Genomic DNA, 25,476 nt, shown 5'->3' with positions numbered 1-25,476 from the left:
TGACCTTCTCCAAATCTGAGAATGTCTACCCAAGTCTAAGAATAAGGCCAAAAGCATAGATAAAAAGAGAAGACAACAGACTACTATTTGATGCTAAACCAGACTAAGAAGATTGATCTCAGTCTGGTTTAGAACAGCAGTGATTCAGAGCTAGGAATAAGGCAATTCAGAGGAAAGTCTTCTAAAATGCCTGCGATTTCCTTCACAGAAACTGTAAGCTTTAACTCCACAATCACAATTTTACTTATGCCATGAACTGGTAATTATCCTCCAAAATCTAACATTCTTCATCTTCTGCTATACCAAAATTCCAGGTTTTTAGCTGGCATCCTCCCTAATAGTTAAATGTGGCCATTTAATTAAGTACTAACTTGATGTCCTCTATAAAGACCCTATTTCCAAATAAGATCACATTTTGAGGCACTGGTGGGCCGCATCTTAGGATTGGTATATTCCCCTAACACCTAACATGTGACATTTTTACTCATAACCCGAACATAACAGCTAACTTATGCCTTCTCATCTGTGCTTAAATCTGCCGATGAACATAATGTGAAATGTCAGAAATGAACCCTGTCCCACTCTTCCCTGATTATTGTTAAACTAAAGAAAAGTCCATGCTCTTAAGTAAGCTAATCTACCAAAGTTATCAATCAACTGCACGTTGCTGTGCATATGAATGGATATCTATAATTTTCTCCTCACTATGCATTATGCACACATTCTTGAAAGTCTTTTGGTGATGCAGATACATCATTTCTGGTGACTCAGATCTCAAAGAATCATGAATAAGTTTCTGAGAAGTAAAGTAATATTTTTAGAATGCTACTAATGACCTTATTTGATATCTGTTATGGCAAAAACCAAACATTATATTTCTATATAATAATAACAACTTCTATATAACAATATAAATTTTTATATACTAAAAAAAAAACTTGATGTCAACATTAAGAATATTTAGCCAAGCATGGTTACACACACCTATAATCCAAACACTTGGGAAGCTGAGGCAAGAGGGTCACCACACATTCTAGGACAACCTGGACTCAAAGTGAGTTCAAGGCAGCCTGACCTACATAGTAAACCCCTGTATCTAAGAGATCAAAAGAAAAAAAAAGACATTCAAATACATAATACATGCCAACATAATCAACCAAAATCAAGCAGCATACAACTTTAAATGGCAATGGACAACTTTTTCATCTGTGCTGTGTATCATATTCAATACACATTGTAAAGAGTAATAAAAATGAATTTCTGGAAATTAGGTCCATGTGTTATGTAGATATTCTCACTTGCTCACATCCATAATTTTATAGTCAAGTTTCCTCTTCAACAAACTGCCGCTTTTACAAACTGATCATAAATTTGTGATAGTTATATTGTTTAAATGCTCATATATAAAACATTAGATACCTACAGGAAAACTTCATCTTTCTCTAATTACTGTATGTCGAAAAAACCACAATGGCTCAGACAACTGCTTTCACTTCCTGCAGACCAAAGAAGAGGCTGGCCAACAGTTCATTCACTTTTTAAAAAGCCAAGATGAAGAAAATTCAGGCCGCAGGCAGCCTGTTACATAGATCCATCACATTTGAAATCTAATAACTTTTTCATAAGTACAATAAAAGAACAGAAAACCATTTTTATTTGAATAAAATCTACCTCCACTGAAAGAGAATTACCAAGCTACTTCAAAGTGAATACCTCAAGGATGGTTTTCGGTTTAAAATTTAGAGAAGGACTCAAAACAATAGTCATATAGAAAGACACAAAGAATTCTATTTACAATAAGAAACATGTTACAGAAAACAAAGGCAAAAAAAATTTACCGTAGTGGATGGATGATTTGTTAAAAAAAAAATCAGGAACAAGAATGAGAAATTTTCATGAAAAATATTTTCAAAAATACAATACAAAGACTTTTTAGCAAAAACTCTTGACAATACATAAAACTATAGCTTTTATATTTAAGAATTATCTTTCTTTACTGTTTCTTTCTCCTCACAAATATGTGCAGCTCTTCTGGAGTTTCCCTTTTCAGTGAGATGTTTTTGATTTTCCTATCATTGCTCACTTTTTGTTATCACTGTAATTTTTAAGCGTAATGTCCGTATTTGCCATTTTCACGTGCTCTCCGCCTAACTCTTCAGAGCCCTGACTGCCTGAATTTACCATTCTCTTTTCAGGAAACCACTCCACATTGTTTCTCTCAGAACTCCGCTTGAGATTTTTTATGCTAAAACTCTGCTCTTAATTTGTATCTTCTTTCTCTTTCCTTTCCTAATTCTTTCAACAGGTCTCTAATTATATTTTTTCATCCTCGTCCACCATTACATCTCTGTCTTCCCACTCTCTTAATATACACATTTTTTTCTAAGGGTCTACACTCAGTTATCTTACCTTTTTCCTTACTAGATGACCATTGTAGTTCCCATTAATAATATGTTGATAAGTCTGACTCAGTACTATTTTTTTCATGTAAACACTTTAGCTCTACCAGCTCAGCTACTTTAGACAACTTCTGGTTTCATTACTGATATATTTAGGAGTAACCTATGCAATTTTTAATCACACACCAAGTTTTCCAGGTAGAAGACATAAAGTTAAACACACAAGGCACGATCTTTATCTTTGTTTCTCTTTGATTATTTTATTAACCCCTCATAATAAATGATAAAATAAAACTTATAAACTATAAAGGATATGTATGTGGGGTTGTTAGAGCAAATATTCGGGGGATTGACAGTTTAGAAGTCAGAAAGAAAGCACATACAGATGCCTGAAGCAAAAGCAGGACAGTAGGTGAATACTCAGAAGAATCTGGATAGTTTGGCTGCCTTCCTATGTTCCCAGTAATTTTATCCACAACTCAGGACAATTAGTAACACTGACGATAACAAGATTATTATTTCCTTAATTTATTCTTTTAGTTCTCCCAGTTCTTACAACCAATAGACCATTGTGATAATTAATTTAAGTATCAACTTGACTGGGCCATAGTATGCCCAGATAAGCTGTTCAAGCATTATTCTGAAAATTCTTTTAAGAGTGGTTTTAGATGAGATGAACATTTATACTGGTAGACTGAAGAAAACGAATTGCCTTCCCTAATGTGGGTGAGCCTCATTTAAAAAGCTGAATGTCTGAACTGAACAAAAAGAATGACTTTTTCCCAAAGAAAGGGGATTCTTCCTGCCTGAAAGATTTAAAATAGGAAACTGAGCTCAAACCAAAATTCCTCGACCTTAACCGCACTGGTCTTTGGATCAGAAACACGCCATCAGCTTGGTCCTCCGACTTTCAGATTTAGAATGAAACTACACGTCAACTCTCTTAGGTCTCTATATTGCCAACTCACCCTGCAGATCTTGGAAATTAATAATATCCATGATTATGGGAGCCAAGTTCTTTCTTATAATAAATTGTGTGTGCATATGCATGCGTGTGTGTGTGTGTGTGTGTGTGTGTGTGTGTACACACATGTCCTTTTGTTTCTGTTGTTCTAGAGAAACAACACAGTTAACAAAAATTTCTAGTGAAATTTCCTAGTGTAATCTCTGCAATTGTTTTTATGTTAACCCACTGAGAATAAGAAAAATGAATTGAGTATCCGCTGACAGTGAGTATATTAAAGGATGTCATTTGTTTTCACTGGGAAATCATATAGATAAATTTATAAAGATAAAAGCCAGGCATAGTGACACACACCTGTAATCCCTGCACTTAGTAGGCTGAGGGAGAAAGATTGCTGTGAGTTCAAGGCCAGCCTGAACTGCACTGTGAAACTCTATCTCAAAACAAAACAACACAACAACAACAACAACAACAACAACACCCCCATAAAGATCGGTACAAAAAAATAAGGCCACAAATCATTATGGGTAAGCCATTTTACATGGAACAAGATTAGCTTACTTTTGCTTCTGGGAGAAAATACTAAGATAAGAGGAAAAAAATGAGGAAATAGGAAAAGTTAGCAATCAGTGCTCTAGAGGAAAGAAGGCCAGAAAGCTAAGAAATGAAGGGATGAGAGAAGAAGGCCTTGATGTGGAAACTAGACAGATTTGAAAAACCAGACCTTCAGTGTTCATCACTAGATAGCTATGTGACTCTGTGGCAGGCTCTCACAGGCGATCCTCTTCCCTGTAGAAAACCATTTCACTCACACGGCGTGTGGCCCTGGACCTCTCCCAAGGCCCAGGCAGGAAATATGCACTAATTTAAACCAATAATTGTACTATATTCATTTTTTCCGACTAGTTTAGGCATGTGCATATGCCAGCACTGTGGCTTCGGGGGGAGGGAGCGGGAATTGTATTTAACATTTTTTCAGAAATGTTTCATACGGAACTCTTCCTCCTCTTTCTCACCCAAATAAAATTTGGGCCTTAACAGAGCAAACTGGAAGAGTTCACCAACCTTGGAACTTATCTCTCAAATCTTCTTATGTGAGAAAAGAATTTCTTTGTGCTTTTCATTTTTTACCCAACTTTACTGTTATTTGCAGCCCAAGGCAACACAACTAAAAGACGGTTGCTTGTCAGTAACTTGATGAAAGCAATGTATAAAAACTGGTGAAAATAAACTCATTTAATATATTCTGGTCTGAAAATTTTATGATGCATAAAACAATTTTTAAGCAATCATACCATGTTATCTACCAGAACATAGTCTGTTAATTTATTTAAATATCTATTTTGCTAATAAAACTGCAAGATACTTATTATGTATGATTTTAATGCCCCTGAAAAGTAAATAATGAATGATATAAAATCATTTTACATTTACATAATATTCTGTATGTTGCTGGCTAATAAAAAAAATCTGTGTAAGACATGAAATGCATCCTAACCCATTTTACTCCTAAAATTATAATTGAATTCCCAAAGTATTTTGATTTAATTTTTCTGTACCTCTAAGGATACCTTCCCATTTTCTTTAATAAGAGCAGAGGGTTGTTCATATTCTATTAGCAATGTGTATTTCCAAGCTAAATTAGCCCTTATAAGATTATGATAATTAGAAAAATAATAACATTACTGTGTTGTAGGTATTGAGCTAAAAAGCCTGCTTAGACTGTTTCATTTCAACCTCACCTTCCAATCTTTCAGGTGAGAACCCAAGAATCATATTTAAAATAACTAATTTGTTTGTTTGTAAAACCATGAGTCAGTGAAATAGTTAATAAATTAATTTTTCAAGACATCAAAAGACTAGTGAAACTAGATCTTTAAGCAAAAATTATTTTATAAAGATATTCTTTTTTATTTATTTTAGGAAAATTTAAAACTTAGGAACTTAAAACTTTAGGAAAAAAATCTTAAATGTCATAATTTTATTGTTTTAAATATTTTAGTAGCATTAATTTTTTGTTGAATTAATACAGAATATATTCTAAAATATTGTGTAATAACACAAGTAAGTTTAAAAGACTGAATTAACAGGCAAGTTTGTTACATTTACATTTACAGAACACTATCTAGCTCTTCTGAATATCAGAAAATTACATATATTAAAATTTGATATTCATCTATAAAATTTCATTTAGATATTAAGTCCAGTATCCACTTAGAACATTTTTTCAACTTGTTTTCTTGCACTCTCTGGAGACTCAACTGCAAACAATGAAAGGATACATGCATTTAAGGCATACAGAAAAAAAAAAAACACTCAGCATTGTGTGAATTCTTAAGAACACATATAATGTGAACTGTTTTAATGAATGTCAAATCTATTGTCTTACATTGAGAGTTTCTGTAATTACCAAAATGATTATAACAAAACTGATCTCTGTAGGGATATATTTATTACAAAGAGCTATAGCTTTAAGGTACATGAGCAATGAACTACTTGCATTAATGAAGTATAGATGCTTTACATGAAAGAATCATCCTTTCCTTGCTGCACCACAAAACTTGGTCTTTCATTTGATCCAAAAATAATTTCTATGTTAAAAGCACAGAGTTCAAAGTTAAAGTTGAAGAGTTCCCAATTCTCAGGCTCAGCAATTTTGATAAAGGGAATAGTGTCTTTTTAGTAGAAGCAGAATGTAACAGAGGTATAAAACCATCAAAAAAAAGCAATGGTATCATTTGATATGAGTTGTTTTTAGTAAATGCATACTGGCTATCGAGTTCACCATTTCCATGACTATCACCATTAATCATCTTATTTATTTCCACCATAAAATCTTCCCAACATATAATTATTAACCAAAAAGATACTAAAAAGAACTGTAAAATGTAATTTACAAATTCATAAAAATATAAAACATAGCTTTATAAATAAGAAGGAGAATAGGGGAAAAAAAGAGGTACCATGATATATCACATGCAGGTAAAAATTTCCTATGAAGAATGTGATCAATATGTATTATCTAAATTGTACCAATAAATTTAATAATAAAAAATGATAATAGCATAGCAACTAATCCAAAATAAAAAAACTAAAACACACATATTTTGACATACGCCTGGGACCAGGTACTTTCATCTGTCTCCCTCACAGAAACTCAGTAAAATGACCATTAAAGGAATAAAATGCTATAAAAATACAAGAACCAAGAGAACAAGAGAGGAGAACAGTAAATAAAACTATCATTTGGAAGATGAAAAGCAGATGATTTAGTAAAATGGAAGAAGCTATAACCTCCAAGATTACAGGATGGAATATCAATGAGACTGGTGCCAGCAGATTTTACAGAAACCCAGAAAAGCTTAGGATGTGAACCAAACAGAAACCAAGTACACTAAGGATGATGCCCGGCAGCTGACATGGGAGCATTACATGAAAGTGCCTTTTTGGAATAATCAGACCAAAGTATCACAACCAAGCATTAGTCCATCTGCCCACACTCTCATGAAAATGGAGGAAACCTAAGTGCAATTCAATTGAGAAATCAAATCTGAGAGACCAGACTTCTGTGTACGAGGCACAAAATAGAACAGAAGTGAACAACAGAGACCAAAACAAGGTGATATCCATTGTATGAATATTTTTGTCTCCCTACTCCCAAGTATTTATCTTGATATCTAATTCCCAGTGGGATGCTATTTTGAGACAAGGCTTTTGGGAGGTGACTATGTCACGAGGCCAAGACTGAATGAACAGATCAGTATCCCTTAAAAAGGAGACCCAGAGAACTGCTGTGCCTCTTCCCTGTGAGAATACAGCAGGAAGGTGCCACAGCCATGAAAAAAGAAATGGTCCCTTGCTGGATACTGAATCTGCCAGCACTTTGAATCTTGGACTTCTCAATCTTCAGGGCTGTAACAAATTTCTCTTATTTATGAGCTTCCCGATCTGTGACAGTCTGGACAGATGCAGACAGGGACTAAGTGAAATTCTGAATATAATATAATAGGAAACAATCCTTGTCTCTCAGACTGTTCCAAAACAATGAATAAGACAATAAAGAGAAACACTTGGAAATTGAATAAATGTTGAAATAGATTTTCAATAATGGAAGGAAAAGTACAGTTTCAAAAATCTTTCATCAATGGGACCAAAATGACATACATAGCTAATAGGACAGAAAAACTGAATTTGATGGATTTGATTGGTAGAGATTCTAAATTTAGCAGAGAAAATGCTACAGGAAGAAATTATGAAAGAAATATTACAAGAAATTTTCCAAGACTACATCACTAAAAGAAACAAGTACCTACAAAGCGGCATAAAACCATATAGTAATAAAATTTTGTATCATTTAAATAAAAAGTATGTGTCCTAAAAGCTTCCAGAGGGAGAGATACACACACTAAGAATCAAGAATAAGAAAATTGTGCACAAAAATATTCACTATATCTTATTAAGGAAAGAAAAAAGTTGGGAAAAAATGACACTATCCATAATATTCATTAAAGGTAGCACTAAATTTAGCAATTTAAGAAAAATTAGCGACTGCTACATAGAACGATGTAGATGAATATGAAAGACGTAATGTTGAGAATAAGCCAAATACAAAAGGTTATATACTGCATAACCCCTTTTAGATGATGTTCAAGAGCAGGCAAATATAATGCTAATAACAATCAGAAAATCAGCTAGATATACTAGCTAAGAATGATTTACTAAGACAGAACATCTGTGGCAGGCCTTTACGAGTTCCAGAAATATTTTATGTGACCTTAACCTCACTAAGTGCTGCTATTTATATATAACAATTCACTAAACTATATATTTAAGATTTGTACACTCCATATATAAAATGCATCACTTATCTTTTATAAAAGAATACAAATGGCATTGGGGTTATTTGCAACATCACTGAAAACTGGAAGATAATAGAAAAATGAGTGCAAAATTCTAGAGAGGTGATTTTTCAACTTAGAATTTTATAACCACTCAAATATTAATGTTTTAAAACCCTAGAAAATCTCAAATTTTACTTCCTCAGTACCCTTACTTAGAAAAATAGAGTAGGCCATGCTTCACAAAGGTGAAGCATACACTAAGAGAGAAAGAGATAGACAGAGACAGAGACATAGAGAAACAAAGACAGAGAGAAAACAGAGACATAGAAAACAATTAGACTTAGGATCCAAGAAACTAGAATAACACAGAAGAAACAAGGGTTACCTCCAAATGATACAAAAATAAATGATCAAAATATAATGAGACCTATGTCACAGAACTGTGTGATGCCACCTTGCTCGTTAGGACACAACACAGAAAAAGTAAAAATAAAAGAAATCGAAATGATAATTTTTCTCATGCCTTCACCATGGAGCACTGGAGAACAACTGGCAATAGTAAATAAGAAACTAGGCAGAGGGGTCATTTTTATGAGGCGTTCTGTTTCCCTTTCCTCTTCACAAGAAGAAAAAGTAAGACATAGCACATAACTTGGATCAGAATTGAAAAATACTAATAGATAGACTATTGATTTAATGAAAATAGTTATAACTACGTTGGTAAGGTAGGCAAGGAGACAATGAGGGGAAAAGGCTAAATCCTCATCTATCATCTTAGGCAAGGGTAGTAATTAAATTGATAAGCAAAAATGGCAGATTAAGCATGCTATTGTAAAATATAAAGTACAATATTGAAAGACATTAGCTTTGAAGTACTCACCTAAACAACTGTGGAAAAAATGGCTGATACTGGTTTTTTAGTGTTATTCGAGTCTTAAAATACGTGAAAGCAGTACTGAAATTCTAGAAAATCGAAGTAAAAAGGCTACAAGCAAATTTTGGAAGGAGTAAAGAGAGTTTTACTAGCTGTTTTTTATTGGTGTTATGTATAACTCATTTGTTACAAAACCTTCTTTTGTTACTTAAAGTGTTTGAAAATGCTGGCTGTTCATTCTCTGTCAAGGATGGTCCCCCTCAGGATTTTCTAACCTTAGAGCTGTGCAAAAGCAATATGCATCCAGTTGGAACTACACTCTGCTTTTTTAATTTTTGTCTTTTCCTGAGCTAGTGACACATAATACAGCACTCTCACAATTTTGGCTGGCAGCAGTAATTTTGGTTCCCAGTCATCCATGGATCAGAAGGGGAAACAGCTGATCCTCTACAGTGCACTGTGTTGCCAGGGGGAAATGTTTCATAGGTTACATGGATCAAATACATTTTCAGTTTGCAATGGTTTTATCAGAATGTAATCTGATAAAGTAAAAGAAGACAATAAGCTTTCTAATTTATCATGATGGCAAAACCTCCAGAGAAAAAGCACAGAAAATTTTAGTTATGAATATAGATGAAATTTTGAAATAAAATAGTAACAAATTAAACATACAATTATATAACATTGTTGTAAAACTAAAGCTTATTCCAACATGATTCAGTACCAGCACTTTGATGATATTTATTACATTTAAAAGTTGAAGAAAAAATAATATAATCACATGAAAAAAATTTATTAGATGACCTTTAGAAGCTCCTTATTAATAAAAAAATTAAAATCAAAAGATACTCTCAATACATAATGAGGAACATTTTCCAGAAACTAATGGTAAATATACTAAAAGAAATGTGTTGCTGTGAAATCAGAAGTCAGGAGAACCCATTACGAGCATCATTACTTAATGATTTGGGGGGGATTTGTTTGTTTGTTTGTTTGTTTGTTTTTGGCACCAAGAATCAAACTTAATTTTGTTTTAGAGGTGCTAGCTAATATAGTGGCGATGGTGAGGATGTCACATAAATGAAGAAGAACTAAGAGAAAGAAGTCATCATTATCTGTAGCTCAGGCTATATATTCAAAAAATCTAAAGGACTCAAGTATTTTTAATAAGGTAGTGCTGGGAGAAAATTCCTCCTGGGCCTTTCATATTTCTGCATGTCTTGCTTTTGTTCCAAACCATCCTAACAAGGATGAAGAGGCGGTAAGCAGCCACGGAAGGACCACATGGCATATCTCTCTGGAGCAGAAGTTTATTGAGCACCCAGTAAATTAAAGATAGTGTTTCACTGAAGACCAAAGATCAGGTAGGTTTGCTATCTGTTAGCTTTAAAACTCTGAGTTTCCTAAGTTTGGGTTTTCTCTGCTGTGATGTAAACAGACTATCTGCATATACCTGGGTTGCTCTTCTGGGAGCTGGGGAGAACATGAGCAGGAAGCGCATGCTACACTGTAAATAACAGTTCTTTGCCTCTGACTCAGAAGCGGTAAATGTTTAAAGATAAGGTTGGAGAGACACAGGCAGGTCTCAGGGGCTGGTGACACGTGGAAGAAAAGAGACACCAACAAAGGCTTCTTTTTTACTCTTTCAGAAGATGTTTCAGTGTATCTCAGCCATCAGCCTGCTCCTGCCTCCCTAACAGTGAGTGAAAACAAAGAAACTGAACTGCTATCACAGACTAAAGGATGAACAGGTAAACAAGAATCGCCATGCGATGCATAAAAATCCATTCCATTACATGAGACATCAGTGTGAAGAAAATAAAAGTGCATACTCTATAGCAATGATGAGGCAAACAGAACAAGGCTTTAAAATAAATATACCAACAATAATATAAATATACCAACAATATACCAAAAATTAAACTATTCTTTAAAATTTAAACAAATTAGAATTTGGTCATAAAAATATAAAAGCCGATTTGACTCAAAAGCTAAATGATCAATAAAGAGAAAAGTATTGAGCTTTAAGACTGAACTAATAAATGTTCTAGAATGACAAAAGGATTATAAAATTAAAATTATAAAAGAAGAGGTGAAAGATGTGGAGGACAGGAATAGAAGCCTTTATACATATCTCATAGGATTTCCTAAATGGAAGAATTAGAAAGAATGAGGGCCAGCTGCCGGACATGGTTCACATGCCTGTAATCCCAGCACTTGGGAGGCTGAGGCAGGTTCACTGCAAGTTCGAGACCAGCCTGGGCTACAAAGTGAGTCCCAGGCCAGCCTGAACTGCATAGTGAGATCCTGACGCAAAAAGACAAAAAAAAAAAAAAAAAGAAAGAAAGAAGAAAAACAACATTATTTTAAGACTATGAGAGAATCTTTTCCCTGTACTCAGATTACTTATCTAGAATTGGACAGAAGTAATTGAAACACACACATATATACACGTATATGCTAAACATATCATCACTGAATTTTACATTATTATGAAAGAATAAAAAAATACTAAATCCTTTCAAAAAGAATAATATACAAAAAAAAATCCAGATTGCCACTGTCTCCTCATTAGCAATGTGAGACAAAATTAGAACGATGTTGTCAAGATTCAGAAGAAGACAGGCAAGCAAACAGGCTCATGCTGGCTGAGTGGCACCCTGACACAAGGGTGAGACCACTCACCAACTTTAAGCCTGTTCTCCATTTTGCTTAATGTTGACATACAGCAGCAGAGGTGCAGACTAACCAACTGACCTAATCCTGGACAGAAACAACACCCAAATGCTGCCAAGGTTGCTGGGGAAAAGGAACCTGTCTTAGTTACTTTTTACTCATCACTGAGACAAAATACCTGATGCTCAAAGTTGGGGAAAGACAGGTTTATTTCTTACAGGTTTTGGAGGTTTCAGTCCATTCTCAGTTGATTCCAAAGCAGGGTGGCATGGTGGGCCGCAGTTCATGGCAGCTGCAAACAGCAAGGTAGAAACCTGCAAGAGAGAGACACACATCTTCTTCCTGCCATTGTATTGTATGCTGGCTCCACCCCTAGGTGGGTGTAACACTGACACCGTCAATCCAAGTGCTAGACAATGAACCAATCACAAATGCACAATGCAAATGCATGAGCCCTGGGGGCCACCGACAGAAACCATGACAAAGCCGGTCTACATTTGTCAGTGGGAATGTAAGCTAGTGCACCACTATGGAAACCAGTGTGGAGATTCCTCAAAAAACTAAACATAGAAATTCCATTTGACCCAGATATCTTCCTGAAAGAGTTAAAGACATCGTATTACAGCCATACATGCAGCTCATGTTTATAGCAGCACAATTCATAATAGTTAAATCATGGAGGCAGCCTATTTGTCCATCAACAGCATGGCTAAAAAGTGGATAAAGAAAGTGTGGTACTTACACACAGTGGAATTCTACTCTGCCATAAAGAAGAATAAATCTGAGTCCTTTGTAGGGGAATGGATGCACTGAAACCATAATGTTAAATACAATTAATCAGACTTGCAAGCTTACATATCACATGGTTTGCCTTATATATGAAATATAAAATATAAACAGCAAGACAAATAACAGAAAAAAGATGCATAATAGAAAACAGGGAAATAGACTTTTCTCAAAGGTGAAGAGGATCAAGAGATGGAGGAAGAGGAAAGTGAAAAGGGATTGAAAAAAAAGAACTGAATTGTGTTACATACATGTACCAATTCAACAGGAATATAGGAATATTCCTATTTATAAACATTATGTATTGCAAATATGTACTAACAAAAAAAACCTAGTACACATTTGGAAATTTATTTCAGGAAATAAGGAAAATATGAACCTATGAATGACATCCAGATGAGCTATTCACCATATATGAAAAAATTATATTTTTTAGAGGTTTAAGGGCTCATAAAATATATACTCAGAAATGTTATAAAATAACACTTTGCCAATATATCCTAGATAAAAATTATTTTAAGAGTCATATGTGGTACAACTAGAAAAAGAAATAAAATCCATGATTTTCAAATGAATAAAGAAAAAACAAAAAGCGATAGAACATGATAAGCACAAAAAAGCTAAGCTAGAACCATAGAAAGAAAAAAAAAGAGAAAATATAAAGTAAGAGAATTAGAACCAGTCAAATACATAAATATGATTATAAATACAAATGTGTTGTTTTTCTATTAAAAGATAAAAACTGTAACTTTTAATTCTACCTATATGTTATCATCAAACACAATTCAAAATAGTAAAAATAATAAAAATAGAAAAAAATAAGCCAAATGATTTTAAAACGAAATAGTAAGTGAAAGAAAGAAAGAAGACAGGTAAGCAAAGAGTCACTAAAGGATTTTTAAAAATGCAAACCAAAAAGCAATTAAAGAAACAAGATATTTCATATTGTTTAAAAGAAAATTTTGTTTAGAAAATATAGCAGCCTGAAGCTCCATGAATTTATCCATATTTTTAAATATACAAAACAAAACTGATAGAATAATATAGGAGAAGTTGACAAAACTACAGCCACAGTCATGATGGATTATCTTAATACATTCCTCCCGGAATCCTGTTCCAAGAAAGAAAAAATAAAACTAAAAAATCTAAATTATACAACTAATAAGCTGGATCTAAAACATTACAGTGAACTTTGTATTTAACTTACAGAGGACATACTATATTTAAACATCCATAAAACATCCATAAAACATTCTCAACAGCTGATCATATATTAGGCCACAAGGAAAAGTACAACAAATTCCAAAAACTTGTTATACAAGCAAAGTTTATTGACCACAATAAAATAAATGTAAAACAAACACTTTAAACAACAGTGGCAAAGCAAGGACACTGGATATCAAAGTCTAAATTCGGAGGAATATAACCAAAGTAGTGCTCAGAGAGGGAAAAAAAAATCCTGAAAGCATTTATTATAAATTGAGAACCAGTAAAAATATATTAATTACATTTTTCAAGGAAAAAAACCCAGGTAACCTTCCAAAAAGGAGAAGAGAATTATTAAAGATAGAAATTTAAAATATAGGAAGAAAGACCAGGAATATAGCTCAGCTGCACAGCATCTGCCTCACAGTACAAAGTTGTGAGTTCAACCGCTACTACCAAAAATAAAAGGAAAGGAAAAAAAAAAGTGAGATCTGGCCAGTACAACTCTAAACTGGATGAGAAATATAGTATTAGTAGTAAATTTGGTTTCTGATCTCCCAAAACCTCTATGAAAATAGAGAAAACCAAAGCTGGATAAAAGAAAGTGGCAGTATCTCAAGTGTGCAAGGCCAAACTGAACTGTTCCAAGACTGCATTGTCACTCTGTAGAAGGCAGCAGTGGAAAAAGCACCAGGATCTAAAATGTATGGATGCTAATTGTCAATCCCAGCAGACAACCTAAGGACAGCAGCTGGAGACCTACTCTCGGGTGTAAGCAAACCCATACTGCAAAGATCTGATAGCACTGGCCCACCTGGACATTACAATTTAAAAAGCTAACAAACTATAAAGCTCTTCCCACGCAGCACCTTCTATTGCAGAGAAATAGCTGGAGTAACATCCAAATTAAGCAGAACAAGGTCAATGGAAAGAAGAGAAAGTGACAGTGTATATAAAAGTCAGGAAGGAAAGCAATGAACACAAATCTCAGGAAAGATGAGACATTTTCGATCACTGTGTAGAAGATGAAAAGATTTAAAGCTATAAAGTATAAGGGTAGGGGGTAAAGAAAAAGCTACCCTTTCTTCCATAAGTAAATGAATGCTTGCGTTACATAAAAAATAAAGAAGTTCAAACAAAGGCCATGTAAATTTACCATTAGGAAGGAGAGCTACAGAGTATCTTCATACACAAAAAGCAGCAGAAAGAGAAGCCCTACAGATAAGACTAGAGCCTTATGTTTTAACACAAGCCGTGCTGCCATCCTTAACAGTAAAAATATGAATTAGAAAAAACATCACAAAGAGAGATTTTAGAAAATAAAATTGTGTAAAGAGGTGGCAAAATTAATAAAGGACTTTTAAAAAACATATAAAAAATGAAGAAGACAGCCGGGGATTTAGCTCAGCAGCATAAGCTCCTGCCTGGCAAGTGCTAGGTTGTGAGTTAAGTACCTGGTACAAAAAAGACAAAAGAAATAAAGAAGACTAGAAAAAAACTAAGAGCTAATGATGTAACAATACCTGACAAGAACCAGAAGATGGAATGGAAGAAAACTTTTAAATCTATAAAATATAAAGAAACAGATAACAAAGAATTGAAAGAAGTAAATAGATTTGATTTATGTTTTAAGAAAAGCTGAGAACTCAAAGATTAAAACTTGCACTACAATTGCAATTCAAGAAGAGTTTTATGAACTGCAAGATAGCTTGAAACTGTACATTAATGAACCATCATGTGTCTTTGAAGACTGACCCAGAACGGCTCAAATCAAGATTTCGTGGGTTATGGTTTGTGTCTAAATGTCCCCCCCCCCACCACCACCGCCACCGCCAAAGCCTCATGCAGACATGTGGGGAGGAGGCTTTTCAGAGGAGGCTGAAATGTGTGTGTAAAGGTGGGACTAAGGGTATGTGATCAGTGTCCATTGATTGGTTTGACATCATCCTAATCCCAGCAGCCTTGACAAAGGGCAGAAAGCTGCTGTAAAGGTTGCTTGTTGCTTTTGCTATCTTCTACAGCCATGAATAATTGCCACACTGTGTTGGAGCCAAAGGATTAAGGACTGAAACCTCTACAAGCTGTGACCTACAAAAACCCCTTCCTCCCTTAACTTTAAGCATCAGGCATTTTTGTCTCAGTAGTGAGAAAAGTAAGACATGATGTATTAAAGTAGTAGACCTTTGAAAAGAAAGGGGAAATGAGATATTTGGTCATCCAGGTAAAGAGGTAAAATCACTTATATGAAAACAAAAATCAAATTTTTGACACTATTTATCGGTGGAACAAAGAGAAAATCATTACAAAGAAAATAGTTTAATACCTAATGATTTTGACATTAATTTAATATGTCCTTTTTCTTAATTTCAATGTTACCACCTAGAAAATAATTTAAAATTTAAATTGAACACATCATTACGTAAAAATACATTTTCTAGCTTTTTCCATTGAAAATAATTTTTTTGTCTTTTTGAGACAGGGTCCCACTATGCAGTTCAGGCTGGCCTTGGACTCACTTTGTAGCCCAGGCTGGTCTCAAACTTGCAACGATTCTCCTGCTTCAGACTCCTGAGTGCTGGGATCACCACCATGCACCACCACACTTGGCTCTGAAAATACTTTTTAAAATTTATCACTTCCACACCAAAAAACATTCCTAACAGTGAAATGTGATTCTTACATTTGTTTTCCACTCAAAAGAACCAGAGTTCCTTGGAAAAATGGCTGATTTCAGGTTACAGCAGGAAGTATACTACATGAGTGATGCTTATCATACTAAAAGAAGAAAGTCATTGAAGGCCCAAAGTTTATCTCAAAAGAATTTGGAATCCAACCTGAATAAAGTTTCATAGATTAACAGGTTGGGCAATTAGAGCAACAATGATAATAATAGCCACAATCTGTTTAAACATGTCAGGTATCTTGGTTTATAAACATACAGTGATATATTTTAAAACATTGTTAACCTTCACAAACTCATAATTTTGAAAAATGACAAAGAGAAAGAATTAAATATTTATCCCGAATTCCCTGGAGGGTCTAATGTCAAGGTAATTGATTATCAAGCATTATCAGTACAAGTAACAACACATAAGGAAGCAATCGGCCCTGAAGGGAACACACAGCAACACTATGAAGTAGGCTTGCCAAAATTAAAAACAAAAATTAAAACTGAGTCTGACCCAACTCTCAAGTATCACTACAATTCACAGGATATGAAAAGGACATAGGGAAATATTCACTGTATCGCAATTAAGAAAAGCTAAAATGTGAAAAATTCCATAGGACAAATCACGCAGTTTGTAAATTGCATCCTGAAAAAGATGGCGAGAGGGCCTGAAGCTTGAAGATTTAAAATGAATGTCAAACACTGGCAATGATGGATGTATTTGGATCCTAATTTCATATGTGTGTGTGTACGTTTGTGTGTCTATGTGTGTGCGCATGTATACACAAATGTGGGATAATCTGAATATATGAACACCATTAATGTTTGATGTTAATTATTCCAATATAGAGATGTGATGGAACTGTTGCTGTATATTACCAAAGTGTAACTATCATGCAGAGATATGAACTGAAATATATGCATTAAGCATTTGTATTTGAAATGTTATGACGTCTGCAGAGGTATAAATGAAACAAGAGCCCACAATGATGATTATTGAATACAGATGACAGATATATTGATTCACTAAATGTTATTTCTACATTTGTATGTCTTTTTTTCCTAATAAAGCACTTACTTTAGAAAAACTAATATGCATAATCAAGACAAACATATTTTTTTCAAAAAGACAAAGTAAACATTAGGAATGAAGAGAAACTATATACATTTGTTAAAAACCATAAGTATACATGCATTAATTTATAAACTGTTTAAATTAGCTGATTTTTCAAAATTAGCTCAAAAATAAAATCTTGAGTAGAACATCTTTATTGAAGAAATTAAAACCATAAAGATACAATTCCTGGGAGAACTATTAGACATGCTTGGCTATACAGTGGAATTTATCACATTTTTAAGAAATAGAAATTTCTCATCTTGGTGCTTGGGATTTAGCTCATCGGCATAAGCGCCTGCCTTGTAAGCGTGTGGTTGTGAGTTCGATCCCTGGTACCGGTAAAAATACAAAAAAAAAAAGAAAGAAAAAAAAAGAAATTTCTCATCTTACAGAATCTCCTTAAATCAAGGCATAATAAAAGCAGCTTCTCAAATTAGTAACTTTCACATCACAAATCTAATAAAATATCAGGAAGACTCATGTTAAACAAAAAAGTGTTCAGTGTCCACAAGGATAGTAGTATTTAACAGTGTGCTTTAAGGTTCTACACATAATAATAATAATAATAGTAATAATAATAATAATAAAACTAAAAGAACAAATACAAGAAAGGAACAAATGCCTTTTTGTTTGTTTGTTTTTTTGAGACAGGGTCTCTATGCAGGTCAGGCTGGCCTTGAACTCACTTTGTAGCCCAGGCTAGTCTCGAACTTGCAGTGCTCCTCCTGCCTTAGCCTCCTGAGTCCTGGGATTACAGGCATGAGCCACCACGCCTGGCTAAGTGTCACAATTTGGAAATATGAAAATACAAGAAAATCAACTAGAAAACAACTAGAATAAAAAATTAAAGAAATTAGACAACTGAGCCTTTACATGACCAAATCAACATCTTCCTTTTACAAAAAATAGATTGGAGCTATGGAAGAGAAATAATTACCTTCAACACTTGAGAGTAATCAAATTGTTCCCCAGAGTATGTATTTCTTATCAATACAAATGGTTATTTCTTAAAGCAATAAAATGCTTAAAAATTAAAGAAATCCAAAGAAGAAAAAAACAAACTTACGTGGTGCTGATGACAAGGTCACATTTATGAAATGTGCTTCTATCTCCTAAAAAGTAAGATATATATTCAATGAATTTCCCTCCCCTCCATTCTCCTGTCACCATACAAGCATGTACCCCATGATGCCTAAACTGTCCCTACAGACATTCCATAACTAGCTTTTCTGTATTCTCCATATATAGTCACTTTCAAACTCTCCCAACAAGTAGTCCAGGGAGCAGACAGTCTCAAGAGACTGAAGGAATAATGTTCTCAGCTCTAGTTACAATGACAAAATATCCTAGAGTCTCATGTTTTATATTAAAATGGTTCGAATACTACATGGTAAGACTTACTGTGGCCTTTTATTTCAATGTAAAATTATTTACATTACCTAAACTACTTGCAAGATCCTCGCTTTCACAAATTGTAATATGAAAGTCCACCAGGAAACTGTGCTCATTAACCCTACAACTGAAAACACCAGCTAGAAAGTTGTTTGTGTGTTGTGTTCTCAGAGCTGAAGTTCTTTTTATCAACCAACATGTCTTTTCATTTTCCTACCTCTTCTTTCTAAATGTTTTTTAAATTGGCCTTAAATAAATGTTTGTTGGGTTTAATGCAGCGGAATTTCTTTCCTTGATTTTAGTGCTCCCAATAGCCTGATTATCCCAGCCTGTAAGAGAGTAAGAAAGTATATTTAGTCAGCATTTTACCATTGTTCTTTGTCCCAACCCCCTGTCCTCCCTTCCCGCCCAGCAACAGCCTCATCTGTCACTAATTAAATGAACAGACATGGCTGGGATCTGGATCGCCTCACTTCAAGTTTAGTGTACTTTATACGGCCAAATTGTCGCCAAAATCACTTGAAAAGGTAGGAAAAAAGAATAATATACTCAGAAAGAACAACAAACTTGATCACTTCTGGAGAACATGAGCAAAATGGAATTATTAGAAAAATATGAGCACACTGAATTGCCAGGAAGTTTGAAGATACAGCCTTGAAAACAAGCAGAGGAAAAAACATCAGAGCACTGGAGTGAGGTCCAAGGGTGTTTCCCGTGTGGGAGCCAGTGCTTTGTCAAGGCAAGGCCTGAATAAACGTTGGAGACAGCCACTTCCAGTCAGCCACGTACAAGCGTCTAGAAGGGCCCACACAACGGTGCCTTGGCTAGGAGCAGCCATGCATCGATTAAGGTTTCAAGCCTATAATATTCTATAGGGAAGAAGCAATTCATCACAGAAAAAAATGAAGCTCTCTTAACAAATGGGATGGAAGGTGAGGGACAACAACAAAACAATACCATCAGTTTCACAGAATGACTGTGACCAGGGAGTGAAGGAATGTATGTGAAAGTACTTTGTAAATTATAACAAGTTCTACAAAGGCGTTGTGATTGATATTTTCTTTTCAAGGTAGCGTTTAATGACTCCATTTAATACTTAGGTTCTATTCATTTTAATGTCTTCTTTCCCCCATAGAAACCAAAACAAATCCAACTATATGTATGTGGGTGACACAAAGGAAAGACAAGAGACCAAAGTTCAAAATAAGTATAAGTATTATAACCTAGAGAAGAGAATAAAGTATTACTAAATGAGAAATAGAGAGGGGACATACAGACAGAAGAATCAAGGACACACGGAAGACTTCAGAAAATAAAAAGAATAGTGACAGATACTTTCAAACCAAAATTAGTAAAAAGATATACAACATGGACAAAATTTCCATTAAAACGTAATATGAGGATAGAGCATTCAAAATTAATAAAAACATGAATATAAGAGGACTTTACAAGGTAGTTTAAATTTGAATGAAATGAGTTATAGGAAAAGATAGAAAAAAACAGAAGAATTTATCAGAGAAATAATTTAAGGAAGCTTTACAGCAGATAAATTCATTAATTTAAAGGACACACAACATGACCAAAAAAATGAATTTATAAAGACTATTATCTGGGTATATAATTATGAAATATCAAGGCATCAGTAATAAATAGAATGCTATAAGCTTTTAGAGAAAAGTTAAAGGGTACATACAAAGGATTGGGAATCAAATGGCAAAAGGAATTTTAAGAACATTGGAAGCTAAGCAACAATATAAAATAACTGCCAAATTATAAGGGAAAAAAACATTTTTCACACTAAAGCAAACCAGTTATCAAATATGAGCACAAATGAAAACATTTTTTCAACTATAAAAGACTTAAAAAGAAAAAAGAAAATTTATTTGAATTATAAGCCAAATTTTGTTCCCTAACAAAATCTATTAATACAAAACTTAATATATTGTCATGCATTAATCATCATGAACTGCAGGATAGTGCCTGCAAGAGCTATCCCCAGGGCGAAACGAGCTAAAATTTCTCCAATAGAAGGGAAAAGGTCGACTAATCTTTGCATATTAGCATCCTACTGTAGCTATAACAAATTATCATGCACATATCAGTTTTAGAATAACATCCACTTATTATCTCCAGCTTCCCAAGTTGAAGGTTCAGGCTAGCACTAAGACTTTCACTACCACAGGGTTCAGAGAGTCAAACTCAAGACGTTGGCTGACTTGGGCTCTCAGAAGAATCTGCTTCCACACTGATTCAAGAAGGAGGCAGAATCCAGATGCTTGGGACTGTGGGCTGAAGTTCCCATTTCCTGGCTGGCTGCTGGCTGGGAGCCACTCTTGTTCCTATCGGACACTACCCAGCCTTGCAGATGTCCCAATATTTCTCAGAGGCAAAAACACCATGTACTCAGAGAACTGTCAAACTAGAATCTCTGGTTTTCTCTTCTGTCATATCTCCCTGGCTGATGGTATCTCCTCCCTTCTGTTATTCTCAAAGCCTCCTTTGATTGCACAGTCCCACCTGGAAGAGGTAACTTATTCTAAGGTCAGCTAATTAGTAATCTTAATATATGCAAAATCCCTTCACAACAGCTCTATCCTTCACAACAGCACAATAAGGGCAAGTATTAGTGTTTGGTTGAATAATCAGGACACAAAACTTTTGGTAGGGCAGGAGATTTTTAGCATTCTACACACCAAGGTGTATCTTTAGGCAATGACCAGAAAGTCTAAAAAAAAAAAAAATCAGAAACCATTACTTTACTGCAAAATATCACAAGAAATTCAGAATGATTGCTTTGGAATCATGATTTTATTTGGCTCCAAATGATTCACAATTTTCAAAGCCTACCATGAGATCAATATCATACTTAAAGTCCCTAGTGAATCAGTAATTGATGTAACCAATGATGAAAAAGAAATATTTATTTACATTTCTCATATGTAAGATACTCTTTAAAAATTTCAAATAAATATTTTTGGTTATAGCTAACACCTGATTCTTCAATATTAATAAATTCCTCTATATTAGATTTTAGGAGATATAGTTTCCAAGGATTCAAATATATTCATAATCTTCATACAAAGTTTAATTATATTTTGCATTATACTTCTAAATAGCAAAATTAGCACATAATACAGAATCTAGATTCCTTATTTTTTTGCCAAATGCAGTATTTGATACAGTCTGCAAACTTAGAGGCTAATAAGCAAATATTTGTTGAAGACCCACAGGGCAAACAGTACCATATCTAATTATTTGGGAACATATTATATTATCTGTAAGGTTTTTTGGTGCAGTTGAGTGACACAGAGGTAAAAAAGTATTGTCAGCGCAGGAGGGCTGCTGGAGATTGAAGACCCTTCAAAGAGACAAAGCAGGGAGTCGCTTTTATGGCACTGGGAAGGGGTGGAAAATATCAGGTCCTGATCTAGATCACCGATCTTCTAAACCAATGCATGGAGGAGGTTAAAAACAAAGAGACGAATTGTATGAATTTTAGGGCTCCAGGAGGGTCGAAATCCTTTAGTTGAGCTCACAACTCCCTAGGGCTATGACAAAGCATTCTCTGGATTAGCCCACTTTTATTAGGACTAAGACAAAAGACAGAGAAACTGAGGAAAGCACAGGAAAGGAGCAGAAGCTCAGGGGTCACTTCAAAGACTTCCCCAAGCAGTAGGTTAAGCCAATGTAGGAGAACCATCTTATCTCCAAGATAACATTGATGGTAGGATTGAGACTGCAGGAGTGAGATGCCTGCAGCTGCAGTCTCTATATACTTAGTTAGTGTTGGAGCCAAGTGTCTTCAGCTGTGGCCTTATCTTGGCCTTTGAGATATCTCTGGCCTCACAGGCCACTACAGGCCTCAGCCAGGACCAGTGATTCATAGAGCTTCACTTATGAATCAGCTCCCATCGCCAGGCAGGGACCGAGTCCTAGGACAGACTCACAGATAAACACAGAAAGCCAATTAGTAAAATTTAAAGCCTGCTCAGAGCTTCTGGGTTGTGATCCCCAACAGGAAAATATGTGCGTGGACAGGTCATTGTGTTGGTAGAGGATTGGAAGAACTAAGGTGCATGAAGGGGAAGGGGAAGTTTATTTCGGGACTAGAAGAAGAACACGGAAGTTAGTGTAGGTGAGATAAATTGTTATTTGGGGGCTCGGTGCCATGTTGAGTCTGGCAGGTCCCATATGAGCGGAACCCATCGGTATCTCTCATATATTTGTATATATACTATAAATATATATGCATTTATATAGAGGGAGAGGCAGACCGAGACAGAGAGATGGAGCGAGAGACTATTCCCATCCTACTGTCCTAAAATATTTCAGAAAAAAGGCACATGTATAATCAACATAAATAATGTTTTCAAATAAATATATACCATGATATTAAATTGTGATAAGAAGGATATTACTATTATTGTAACTTTCAAAAGAAAATAGGAAGCTCCAAAGCGACTGTGGGATATATGAATTTGAGCACTGCTAATAGGAGACTGTTATTTTGTATACTGAAATATATTGAGAAGAGCAGGAGAGCTATGATAAGGACGAACACCACAGCTGATTTACAACTCTACGAGAGCTGGCCTGGAGAAAGAGCTAGTCTGATGAAAAGCTTTGAAGGCTATTATTAGTAGATTGTATTTGATTCAGTAGACAGTGAGACTCTGTGACACAGTTGGGGAAAACAGGCATGTAATCAAGGCAACTGGCTTGAAATAGAGATTTATCGCAGAGTGCAAAATAACTCCAAAAACCAGAGTCTGAAAGCAAGGAGGTAGAATAACCTAGTAGCAATTTGTCAGTGGTCAAGAGATTATGCCATGGTGATGGTCACAAATGATTTGATGATTTGATGGTTCTAAATGGGAAGGAGATAGACTGAGGTAAAGATAGAATCAGATTGTGCTAGAAAAATAGCACAATGACCCTGTAGTTTCAAAGATATTTATTTCATGAGATGCCAAATTACTCTTACTAATTCTGATAAAAGCTCCAGTTATTTTTATTCAACTAGCCTAATATTTAAAGAAGTTTAGCTTTATATCTTTTCTGTGTTTTTCCATATCAAAAAAACATTTTCCATGCACAATTCACACTTTTAATACATGGGGACTCCGACAACTGTCTAGGTGACTGCTAAACTGAGTCTGCAGTATGAAAATGAGTCAGCACTGCTTTCAGGAAGGGCATGGTCAGATTTGGGTGTCAGACAAGTCTTCCAGGGTGGCAGTCACTGGAAATAACAGAACTTGGATCAATAGCTGAGTGACTTCTGAAGTACTATGAAGGGAAACAGTGGTGGCAACTAGCACTATGGTAGTAGCAGAGAGAATGGGGAAGGGGTAGCCAAGGTAAATCCTGGGTTTCTGGGTTTAACTACTGAGGTCAGGTTTATTGGGAGTACAATATTGTGTCTGAGAAATGTTGAATTTGAGAGGCAAGGGGGACTTTGTTGGGTATAGAATGGGAAGTTGGCTCTCTGAGGCTTCAGTTTTACGAAAAGGCCCAAAATCTTGGGCACTGGCATGAAAGGTATGTATGTGACCTCACAGGGAGATCTGGTGAGTGGAAGAGATGAGAACCCAGACAAAGCTCAGTCCCAAAGGGCATTCCTACTTAAATATGCATCTCTGTTGTGGACAAGTGGAACCACAGGAAAGATATTGCATATCTCAGAAAGCAATCACTGGATTCTTCAGAATGAATTATCCTGGGGCTCTCAGGAAATGAAGCCACAGTTAATGCATTCTTTCAATACCCACTTTTTTTCCAGACCTCATACCAGGCACTAAGAAGATGCTCTGAATCCCTAACTGAAGATTAACCTCCAAAGCATTAATTTCAAGATCTGTATCTTGAATCTTCAAGTTAACCACATAGTCAAATCCCAAATAAAATGTTTTGTTTGGGACAGACATTCTTAAAGGTCATTTAGAATGAAAACACACCTCTATGTGAGTGTAAATTTGCATTGAACTCAATTTAACTGTCACTTGGAGAAGACTTTTCTGAATCCTCATAGATAATTTCACAGTTTGATTGTAGCTAATTTACTGGGAGGAGTATTATTTAAACTATGGAGGGTTCTTTGTGGCTGCCAGAACTGACTGGTAATATTTATCCATAAAAAATATCTAGATTATTTTAGCATTTTATATGTTGTGGTCCTGATCTCAGAAGTCTCAGACAAGTATCTAATAAGAAATTTCTCTTTTGATCGCATTTAAATATTAAGCATAGGAACACTTACAGTCTTCCTGGGGGGAAAATATATTTTTGCTATTGTTGAGAGCAAATCTGAGTTAATCACTGTGTAACTAAGTGCCAATTGTGTTGCCACACATGAAATATGAGAAACATGTGGAAACTGTCTCCCTCTCAGAGGTATGTCACAAAACATGTTCACATGTAGATCCTTTAATCATCACAGTAACATGTTAAAACCACTTCTGTTTTACAGAAGAGAAAGTTAAGACTCTAGAAAAGTGATTACCAAGGCCACCCAGCAAGCATATGGCAAATGAGGACAGTCTGATTCTAGACA

At 34.9% G+C, this 25,476-nt stretch overlaps 1 long non-coding RNA gene across 3 annotated transcripts in view; it reads right to left on the bottom strand.

Moving 5' to 3' along the window:
• The window catches only part of LOC111756349 (uncharacterized), a 60,613-nt gene extending 41,922 nt beyond the window's left edge, over positions 1–18,691 (bottom strand). For 2 of the 3 annotated variants that reach the window (XR_010042068.1, XR_002790834.2), the window contains exons 1-3: positions 18,598–18,691; positions 12,497–12,563; positions 11,973–12,068 (exon numbers count right to left, since the gene is read on the bottom strand). This is a non-coding gene — a long non-coding RNA (uncharacterized LOC111756349). The remainder of the gene's footprint in view (positions 1–11,972; positions 12,069–12,496; positions 12,564–18,597) is intronic. The other variant, XR_002790835.2, reaches the window with a different exon arrangement.
• Between the last annotated feature and the right edge of the window lie 6,785 nt (positions 18,692–25,476).

This window comes from Cavia porcellus, unplaced genomic scaffold, assembly GCF_034190915.1.
Source record: "Cavia porcellus strain 051 isolate PalLab524CR breed Dunkin Hartley unplaced genomic scaffold, mCavPor4.1 scaffold_22, whole genome shotgun sequence".
Taxonomy (NCBI): Eukaryota; Metazoa; Chordata; class Mammalia; order Rodentia; family Caviidae; genus Cavia; species Cavia porcellus.
The sequence above is the reverse complement of the archived record's forward strand: the minus strand, read 5'-3'. Positions and strand labels throughout refer to the sequence as shown.